The 10,929-nt window shown below is 38.3% G+C and overlaps 1 non-coding gene and 1 pseudogene across 1 annotated transcript; both read right to left on the minus strand.

Annotated features, from left to right (window-relative positions):
- Nucleotides 1-5,338: 5,338 nt before the first annotated feature.
- LOC120244031 lies at nucleotides 5,339-6,215 on the minus strand (annotated as a pseudogene).
- Nucleotides 6,216-6,456: 241 nt separating this feature from the next.
- On the minus strand, nucleotides 6,457-6,612 carry LOC120244034. Its single transcript, XR_005531447.1, has one exon. It is a non-coding gene; the product is annotated as a U1 spliceosomal RNA (small nuclear RNA).
- Between the last annotated feature and the right edge of the window lie 4,317 nt (nucleotides 6,613-10,929).

Raw genomic sequence — 10,929 nt, forward strand, 5'->3', positions numbered from 1 at the left:
TATTCCTAACAATTTTCCCAAGTATTTATTTTCATCCCTTTTTTTCTCCAGATGAGAAAACTAAGGTTCAAATAGTTTTCTGACACTCAAAGTGTTATCGTCAACATCTGCACCATCTGGGAGCTCGTTAGAAATGCAGAACTTCAGGCTTCACGTTAGACCTACAGAAGCAGAATCTGCCTTTGAACAGAAACCTCAGGTGATTTGTAAGCACATTCAAGTTTAAGACTCACCTGTGATTCTCCCGAAACCAAAGTGTATAAATAGCAGAACCTACTCCAAAGCCTGAGCTCCTTGCAACAGAGTCAAATCAGTTATAGCTGGATGGAGGGGTTCGTTTTGTGATATCAGACAACAATGTTGTCATCTATTGAAGAGGTAACTACTACTATAAAAACTGATTCTGTATCTCAGAATAAATAAGATGCTTTCAACACCTAGGACATTAATAAACTCGATGGTGATAAAAGTTTGTCATATTGAAACACTGTTCAACGTAGAAATGCTACCTTAAGCCCCAAATCCTTTGCTATTCAAGATTTATATGGGCTGCAATGAAATTGAAGCTTATTTCTGAGTGATGCTAACAGCTCTGTACACACTGCAGGTCCATACATGCTTCTGTGTCCATTCAGGAAAAATAATTCTAGTGTACCAATCATATAACTTAAATGTGGATAACAAAGGGAAGTCTTACACTAACTTCTACACCTTGGCCTAAGCCTTTAAATGTGTATAACAGTTAAATAAATTCAATTCACATCAAGTTCTGAATCAAAGTTAAATTCTTACAAAAATCCCAAACTGTCCTTCTTTTTACCCTGTTTCTCCTTGTTGACTTTGTTTTTCAATTCTAGAGGAAACATTGTTCGTTTGTTTTTATTTTGCCAGAAAAAAAATGTTGATGCACTTTTGATCTAGCTCTGGTGCTCTGAGCTAGGCCAGCTTGTTCTGCTCTGAGGGCTTGACGGAGCCTTTTAAAGAGTAAAATCATAATATAGTTCAGGATCGTAACTGTTCCCAATGAGACCTTCTAAAACCTGAGAGGACTGGATCATCCACCTCAGAGAACATTACATACTGTACTCTACTTGCTTCCTTTGGAATTTTAGAGCGGAGAACCACTTCAGAATAAGGTTTATAGATAATTAATACAGCTCCACTTGTGGAGTTGTAAAAACTCAATTTGTGGTTTATTCTCTCAGTAAAATGTCACTGTTTTTAGAGCACCAGTTTTATGAGAACACACTGTACTCACTGATGCTATGGGGTCCTTTGCATCTTTTCCCAGCTGGCAAACTCTCTCTAATGATATCCCAGGGATGAGACAGAGAAAGAGATCACATCTCGGGATTTAAGCTAGTAGTTGCTCCAGGCCAGAATGGTGGTATGGTGAGTGGGGTGAAAAGCAGCTAAATAGGACTGAGAGACAAACCACCTCACAGCTCCAAAATAAAACATGTCGAGGTATTGATTTTACTGTCACCAACCATGTTGCTTTGCACAAGTCCTCATATCTGTTTGAGCATCAATTTTCTCATTCATAAAATGGGACCAATCACATGTATCTTGCAGGATTGTTGTGAGAATTAAGTAAGTTAATGGATATAAAGCATGTGGCATATTTAATAATAATGGGAATTATTACTGTAAGCCAATTTAAATATCTCCTGGAAAAGAGAACCTGAGGTTTAAAGACAAAATAGAAACAGGGAGCCATAAAAGAAGTACCTCCTCTTTGGAATAGGATTTCTTTCCATCAGTGCCAAAACCATTGACCACCCCCTCCCCATGAGAGAGTGTAGAACATCTAAAAAGGTAAAGGAGAAACCTGGCTGTTGTGGAGAGGAAGCCTGCCTGAACCAAGGCTGTGCTCTCTCTAGGCCACTCAGAAGAATTTTGGAACATCAGCTCTGAGCTTCCCACACAGTTTGTCACCTCACCTCCTTTCCTCTCAGCTTCGATAACTCTGCATTGACCAGAACACTGAGGCCACAGCCTGGTGGAAACATGGTCAAAGACATAAGGCAGCAGAAAAAAGCCAGACATGTCACTTTCCTAGCTAACCTAATCCAAGCCCATACATCAAAAGGAGAGGACCTTTCTCATTCACACTCTGACAAGGTACAGAAGCAGAAACACCAAAGGGAAGACTGGAATTGGTTCACATACTGCAGCAAACGATCTGCCTGCACCCTAAACTGCTGGCCTTGGGTAATCCCTGAGAAAAAGGGGGGAGGGACTAAATGATCATTTTAGGATAATCTAGGCCAGGCATTCTATCATAAATCCCCTCTCTCACTTCCTGCCACATCTCTGTTGATAAGGTAGGTATTATGGTCCCTCTTCTCGAACAGCAGAAGCTCAGAGAGACTGGCAATCTGTCCAAAGTCATACAGCTCATCAGTCAGAATAGACATCTGTCTGACATCTAACAAACTGATCAGCAATGAATGCTGATATATATATGGTATATAGAGTGTCTTTATCTTTGTGAATTTGGGTTTGTTTCTTTGTTTGGTCATTTGGTTAATTTTTCTTTGGTTCTGCTCTCCCCCCTGAACACTATTAACTTAAACTACAGTTACGAATCCAACCCACCTCTTTCTAAAGGCTTTGAATAAGATACTTCAGTTGAACTTAATATTAAATCTTCCCTGGAAAATCTTTAGACTTCATAATCATTTATTATTGTAGGAAATCTAAACAATACAAGGAAGTAGAAATTCTAACCCTGAAGGGGTCTTTCCACAGTGGCTGTTATTTCTCTGAAATAACTAATTTCTTGTTGGCACATTCATATAATACAAATCCAAAAACAGAGCAGTCTTTATAGAAATTATTATCAGGACTTCTCAGGCAAGAGCAACACAAAAGGCTGAAAAGCATCTCAGAAAAACGGCAGCCAGGATGCCCATTTAAAGACCTCACATATGTTTTTATATAATTTATTTTTTCCCTATCTTTGTTCTATGACGTTAAAAATGTTTTACCCACTTTATGTCAAACAGCAGGGGATAAATTATTATATCTCTTTGAAAGCACTCAGCATTTTCATGTGGTCTGACTTTTAAAAACAAAATGCTTGGGGGCAACTTGCTGCTCAGTAGAGCATGCAACTCATGATCTCAGGGTCATAAGTTTGAGCCCCATGTGGGGTATAGAGATTTTTTTTAATGTTTATTTATTTTTAGAGAGAGAGAGCAGAAGCAAGGGAGGAACAGAGAGACAGAGAGAGAGAATCCCAAGCCGGCTGTCCACTGTCAGCACAGAATTCAATGCAGGGCTCAAATTCACAAACTGCAAGATCATGACCTCAGCCAAAATCAAGAGATGGATGCTTAACTGACTGAGCCACCCAAGCACCCCGGATATAGAGTTCTTACTAAAAAAAAAAAAAAAAAATTGAAAAATAAATAAAAACAGAAGATGTTGGGGCCATGCAAACATTGCTTGCTTTGTTGAACTAGCTAAAGAGTACAAGCAGGGGTGGAGCAGAGAGAGACTAAAACACAGAATCTGAAGCTGAGAGCCTAAGCTTTCAGCACAGAGTCTGATGCGGGTTTACAAACTGACAAGCCATGAGATCATGACCTGAGCCGAAGTTGGCTGCTTAACCAACTGAGCAACCCAGGTGCCTTGTGGGATTTTTTAAAAACAACATGCTACTTCACCAGAAACAATAGGATATTAACCAGCATAGTCCCTGTGGTTGATTGTTCTTTATCCCACTGGAAATGTTCCTGAGCCCTAGAAAGACAGAACAACATTCACAGAAATAGACAGTACTAAGCACAAAGGAGGTAGTCCATCCATTCCCTTTTACGATTTTTTTTCCTGCGTACCCACCATTCTTCTGATCATACTGGTTTCTCTTATTCTTCAGTAACCCCTTCAAACATGCCTCAAGTGTTTCTCAAGTTTCTTTCCTCATTAACCCTTTCCTTTATGAACCAGACTTTCCCAAATCTTTTTTTTTTTTTTTTTTACAAATAGTTTATTGTCAAGTTGGTTTCCATATAACACCCAGTCAGGCTTTCCCAAATCTTTAACTATCAACTTCACATAAATAGTATTTAACCATCTCAGATCTTTATCGAGGACGGATGAAGGAGAAAGGAGGAAAGGAATGAGGGTAAGGGAGGGAGGGACAATTTACTCCTAAAATCTTTTCCCCATCTTCTCCCCAGAGTTACAGATCCCTTTTCCAACACTAAATTGGACATGCCTACCTGAATTACCCACCCATACCTCAAATAAATGCATGTTAGAAGCACCTTTTTAAAAAAAATTTTTTTTAATGTTTTATTTATTTCTAGGAGAGAGAGAGACAGCGTGAGCAGGGGAGGGTCAGAGAGAGAGGGAGTCACAGACTCTGAAACAGGCTCCAGGCTCTGAGCTGGCTGTCAGCACAGAGCCCGACGCGTGGCTCGAACCCATGAACCGTGAGATCATGACCTAAGTGAAAGTCGGACGCTTAACCGACTAAGCCACCAGGCACCCCAGAAGCACCTTTTTTTAAAACAACAGTTGTATTGAGATATAAACGAGATAAAATAAGCTGCACATGTTTTAAAGGTGCAATTTGTTAAATTCTGACATGTTTATACTTGTGAAATCATCACTGCAATCAAGATAATAAACAATGGATTATGACCCCAAATTTCTTCAGATCCCTTTGGAATCCCTTCCTTTCCCACTTTCCTGTGCTCCTCCACCCTACATACCCCCTCACCTTTCCCAAACAAACTAATCAGCTGTCACTATAGGTTTGTCAGCATTTTCTAGAGTTTTATAGGGATGGGACAATATGGTGTATACTCTTTTTAGATTAGCTTTTTTCACTTGGCATAATTAGGGAGTCATACTGATTGACTGTATCCACAATTCATTCCCTTTATTGATGCCACAATGGCACTGGATAAATATGCTACTATGTGTTTATCCATTTACCTATTGATAGAAATTTGGGTTGCTTATCATTTAGGGGCTATAAATAAAGCTGTTATAAACATTTCTATGCAAATCTTTATATGGACTATTTTCTTTAAAAAAAATTTTTTTTGTTTATTTATTTGAGAGAGAGAAAGAGAGAAAATTCCAGTCTCATGAACCCTGGGATCATGACCTGAGATGAAATTAAGAGACGCTCAACCAACAGAGCCATTCAGGTGCCCATCCTTTAATCTTGGGTAAATAAAAGTCTTGGAACGGAACGGTTGGGTCGTGTAATAGATGTATATTTAGCTTTTTTTTTTTTTTTTTTTTACTGCTTGGTGAATAATTTTATTATTGCCTTTATCTGAAAAATCTTCATAGGAACTTGTGGTTTGGTTTTTTAACTCTCTGCAGCCTGCTCCTGAACTCTAAGGAAGCCTGCCTTCTTCTGAGCTACCTGATCTTTCTTCTGGGCAAGAGACATTTTGGGACAATTCTACCTCTTATTTTTAACATTTTTCTTGGGCTTCCTCTCATAGACTGGATTCTCTCATATAGCAACATGAGCTTTCTTATACATCTCCTTCATCATGTCTGGAGTAACAATGTTCTTTATGGATTGAGAGAACTTATTCTTATAAGCATCTTTATCTTCTTCCATTAGGTACCACATATAATCTGCAACGTTTTGACACATGATGTGCTTCTGCATTGAGTTCCTTGTTTTCTGAATCATAACCAGGAAATTGTGTGGTACTGTGAGGAATAGACAAGCCTCCATCCACAAAAACTTTATCTCCAGTAGTACTTCTGGCAAGCCCTGCACCCAAATAGCAGGTGAAGGCACCAGGTTGACCATCAATGTTTTCCACATTGTATTCATCTCCGGTCACTTCTACTTGGCCTTCATAGATCTTATCCATGCCAAGCATATTGAGAAAACTGCGGGCCAGCAGCAGGCCAGTACAATAGACTGCAGCATAATTTGTCAGGCCAACCTTCACACCATACTTTGGGAGTTCCTTCAGCACAAGCTGCACACACTATCATGTCTCCTTCTATATAGGCAAAAGCGATCTGACAAATGATATCTCTGTTGGTTACACAAACTAGCATCCTGTATTTAGGTGTGTTGTATTTATTTTTATCCTGAATTACCAACAGTTTCTGGGCATAGTAATCAGTTTTATCCTCTTGGCTTCTTCTAAATTTCACTTGGTATCTCTTGAAGCAAGACTTATTCTTGATAACTTTAACAAACTCCATCCTGTGGAACAGAGACCAGTGTCCACTGTTCACCACAGACCAGCAGGCTCAGCTGTATATTTAACATTTTTAAGTAACTACCCAACTGTTTTCCAAAGTGTTTATACCATTTTACATCCCCACTAGTAGTATGTGAGAGTTCTAGTTTCTCCACATCCTCTCCAACACTTGGTGTGGTCAATCTTTTAAACTTTAGTCATTCTGACAGTTATGCAGTGGTATTGCATAGTTTTTAATTTGCACTTCCCAATAAGTAAAACTGCAGTCCCCCACTACCACATATTATGCACTCGAGTTTCCCACATTTGGGGAAATCGCAGGGGTCAGCACATGCAGAGTGCAATAGATGAACCTTGCCCTGGGAAAACCACCTTCGTGATCATGGTATCTCCCCTGCCAGGTAAGTATTGTATTAGGCATATTTTCATGTAATTACTTGCCATCTACAGATTTTCTTTGGTGAGGTATATTCAAATCTCTTCTCTATTTTTATTGGATTTTCTTATTACTGAGTTTTGAGTGTTCTTTATATATTCTGGAATCAAGTCCTTTATCAAATATATGCTTCCCAAAGATTTCTTCCCAGTCTGTGGCTTGTCTTTTCATTCTCTCCTAACATGTCTTCTGAAGAACAGAAGTTTTAGATTTTGAAGAAGTATAATTTGTCAATTTGCCTTTTATTTATTGTGATTTTGATATGTTTTCTAAGAAGTATTGCCTATTTTGAGTTCACAAAGACTTTCTACCATGCTTTCTTCTAGAAACATAGATTTTAGGTTTTACATTTAGGCATTTGATCCATTTTGAATTAGTTTTTATACGTGGTGTGCAGTATGGACCCAAGGTTTTTTTTTTTAAATATAGATATCCATGTGTGCCTGGCTGGCTCAGTTCATATACCATGTTACTTTTGATCTCAAGGTTGTGGGTTCAAGCACCATGTCAAGTGTAGACATTATTTTTAAAAAATCTTAAAAAAAATAGATATCCAATTATGTCCACACTATTTGTTGAAAAGGCTGCCTATCCTTTCCCCATTGCATTGCCTTTGCTCTGGTGTAAAAAAAAAAAATCAATTGTCTGTAATGTGTGGGTCTGCTTCAGAACTCTCTATTCTGTTCCTTTGATGTAACTATTTCCATGCCAATACCACATTGTTGTGGTGGCTATAGTTTAATAATCATGTTTAAAATCAAGTATGGTACCCCTCCAACTTTCTTCTTACTATTTTAAGGTTATTTTAACCCATATGAATGTTGGAATCAGCTTGCCAATTTTGACCCAAAACAGTCTGCTGAGATTTTGATTGGTATTGTACTGCATGTATAGATCAGTTTGTAGAGAACTGACATCTTAACAATATTGAGCCTTCCAGGCCATGTACAGGTATATCCCACCACTTATTGACATTTTCTTTACTTCTGTCAGCAATATTTAGTAATTTCCAGTGTACAGGTCTTTCACACATTTGGTCAGACTTATCCCTAAATTATCATTTTTATGCTATTATAAATGATACTTTAGTTTCAATCTCCAGTTATTTGTTGCTGGTATATGGAAATACAATTTCCTGTTATGAAGATTCAATGTATCTTAAATATCCAATATACAGTAAAATTATAAGAAGTCTGGCATGTAGCAAGGGATATATGTTTTACAAGCATCAACAAGATCTGATGATTGGGGCGCCTGGGTGGCTTAGTCGGTTAAGCGTCCGACTTTCGCTTAGGTCATGATCTCGCGGTTCATGGGTTCAGGCCCCGCATCGGGCTCTGTGCTGACAGCTCAGAGCCTGGAGCCTGTTTCAGAGTCTGTGTCTCCCTCTCCCTCTGACCCTCCCCTGCTCATGCTATCTCTCTCTCTCTCCTAGAAATAAATAAAAATATTAAAAACAACAACAACAAGATCTGATGATGAAATAATTCTATTATGTGTGTGTGGTAGGTGTGAAGGAGAGCTAATGGTCAAAAATGAAAGATAATTGAGAGTTCTGAGATGACATGTGGTGGTAATCTTATTAACCAAAATGGTGACAAGTGGGTAAATTCACTTCATAATGGACATGGTTTGGCAATGTCTTTTTTGAAATCAAGATAGAAAAATCTAGGAAGTAGTTGGAAACTAGACTGTGTTCCTTTGGTGCTTTTGGGCTCCATGGAAGGCAATTACATAATCTTAACCTTCACTCTCAACTTCCCAGAGTTATAACATGCTAGTAAATGCAGATCTTCAAGGTGAGGGAGTGGGAAGTACCCACTTACCAAATTTAATTCATCATGAAACTCTTATTGGTGAGGAGAAACAAACCTAGTGCTCAAAGATACTCTTTGCAAAAGAACACTTTAAATGACAGAGAATTATGGTATTATATCATGTATCAGCTGCTTGAAAGCCTCCAACACTTGCACTTGCTCAACTCATCTTGTCTTCCAAGATTTAAGCAAATTAGCTCAAACCTTGAAATCTGGTATCCTTTCTAATATGTCTGGGTGCCTGGTGGAAGCTACATTTTTTTTTAAGGTTTATTTTTGAGAAAGAGAGACAGAGACATAGACAGAGCATGAGTGGGGGAGGGGCAGAGAGAGAGGGAGACACAGAATCTGAAGCAGGTTCCAGGCTCTAAGCTGTCAGCACAGAGTCCAGTGTGGGGCTTGAACCCACAGACCACGAGATCATGACCTGAGCCAAAGTCAGAAGCTCAACGGACTGCACCACCCAGGCATGGGGGCTACATTTCAGTTGAGTTCCTACTTCCAATAAATTCTTGATGTCTATTCTGAATTTCACTTTCTTCCTTATATCAAGCTGATGGACCCTTCTTAATCTCCTTTCTTTCTGGAACACTACTGACTCAAGGTTGAGGGTATGGCACAATAGAGAGGAGTTGAACCCTATGTGACACAGTCAAAAAAAATTGAGAATTAGACATCCCTGTTAATTGAAAATATTCTTATCTATCCCTGCTTCCAGTAAGTAAATATGCCTACAAGTTAGACATGGAGAAACAATTCCCTCAACCTTGAGCTCACCATAATAGCACAGTTTTCACATTAGTACACACCTGACCTATTTTAAAATCAACCAATCCTATCTGCAAAAGACTGATCAAATTCAACATTTTTTTATATTAATAAAATTAGCATAACACCACTTTAGTTCTTACTAATTGTCAGGATCATTCTAAGCACTTTACATCTTTATTAACTAACTTATTAAGTCTCACTATTCTATAAGGTAGGTGCTATTATTAAACCAGTTTACAGGTGAGGCACTTAAGACTTGTCTGTGATCACACAGCTAGTAAGTGTGTGAAGATGGGTTTTACCTTAGCTTAAATCTAAGAGCTGTGTTCTCCCAACCACCACTCTATGCTGTCTTTCACTCAGTGTTTAAGCCATTTTGCTGGGTACTATATGGCAATCTCTGAAGTAAAATGATTTATGATTTCTTATTTAAAAAAATTTTTAAGATTTTTAAGTAATCTGTACACCCAGTGTGGGCTCAAACTCACAACCCCCAAATCAAGAGTCACACACTCCACCAATTAAACCAGCCAGATGCCCCTGATTTCCTATTTAAATTGGTTAAGTAATATGCGGTCTTTTATAAGTATGCTAAGAAAAAACTAGCTCAGTGTTCAATCCAAACAAGTATTAATGCATCATTTAATAGGCAATACTTAAATACTGTGATGGTTTACATATTATTATGGTATTGTATTATTATTAAAAATTTACATTTAAAATTCACACACTAGTCTATAACCTATGATTATAGTATGGACTCATTGAGTAGATTCTATTGAAATTGACATCTTGTGATGTTATCATCTTTACATTTTAAAAATTTATTTATTTTGAGAGAGAGCATAAGTGGGGGAGTGTTAGGGGGAGAGAGACAGAGACAGAGAGAGAGGGAGAGAAAGAATCATAAGCAGGCTCCAAACTGTCAGTGCAGAGCCTGACACGAGGCTCAAACTCACAAACCACGAGATCATGACCTGAGCCAAAAATCAAGAGCTGGATGCTTAACTGACTGAGCCACCCAGGCACCCCTGATGTTATCACCTTTATCATAATGTATAGCTACTGCTACCACTAACATTAGCAATTAAAGTTTCCCATGGGAGGAATGCAAACTGATGCAGCCACTGTGGAAAAAAGTATGGAGTTTCCTCAAAAAATTAAAAAACAGAATTACCACTTGATCCAGGAATTCTACAACTGGGTACTTGTCCAAAGAATAGGAAAACACTAATTTGAAAAGATATAGGCACCCCTGTTTCCTGCAGCATTATTTGCAATAGCCAAATTGTAAAAGCAATCCAAACATCCATCAAGAGATGGATAAAGATGATGTGGTAACACACACACACACACACACACACACACACACACACACACACACAGGAATATTACACTGCCATAAAAAATTAAATTCATTCTTGCCATTTGCATGGATGCAACATGAATAGATTTAGAGAGAATGTTAAGCCAAATAAGTCAGAGAAAGACAAATACCATATGATTTCACCCATATATGGAATTTAAGAAATAAAGTAAGTGAACAAAAAAGAGACACAACACAGACTTCTAACTACAGAGAGCTGATAGTTACCAGAGGTGGGGGTGGGGGGTATGAGTGAAATAAGTGAAGGGGATTAAGAGTAGCTCTATTGTGATGAGCACTGAATAATGTATAGGATTGTTGAATGTAATACAGAAT

This window comes from Hyaena hyaena, unplaced genomic scaffold, assembly GCF_003009895.1.
Source record: "Hyaena hyaena isolate Hyena2069 unplaced genomic scaffold, ASM300989v1 scaffold_362, whole genome shotgun sequence".
Classification (NCBI taxonomy): domain Eukaryota; kingdom Metazoa; phylum Chordata; class Mammalia; order Carnivora; family Hyaenidae; genus Hyaena; species Hyaena hyaena.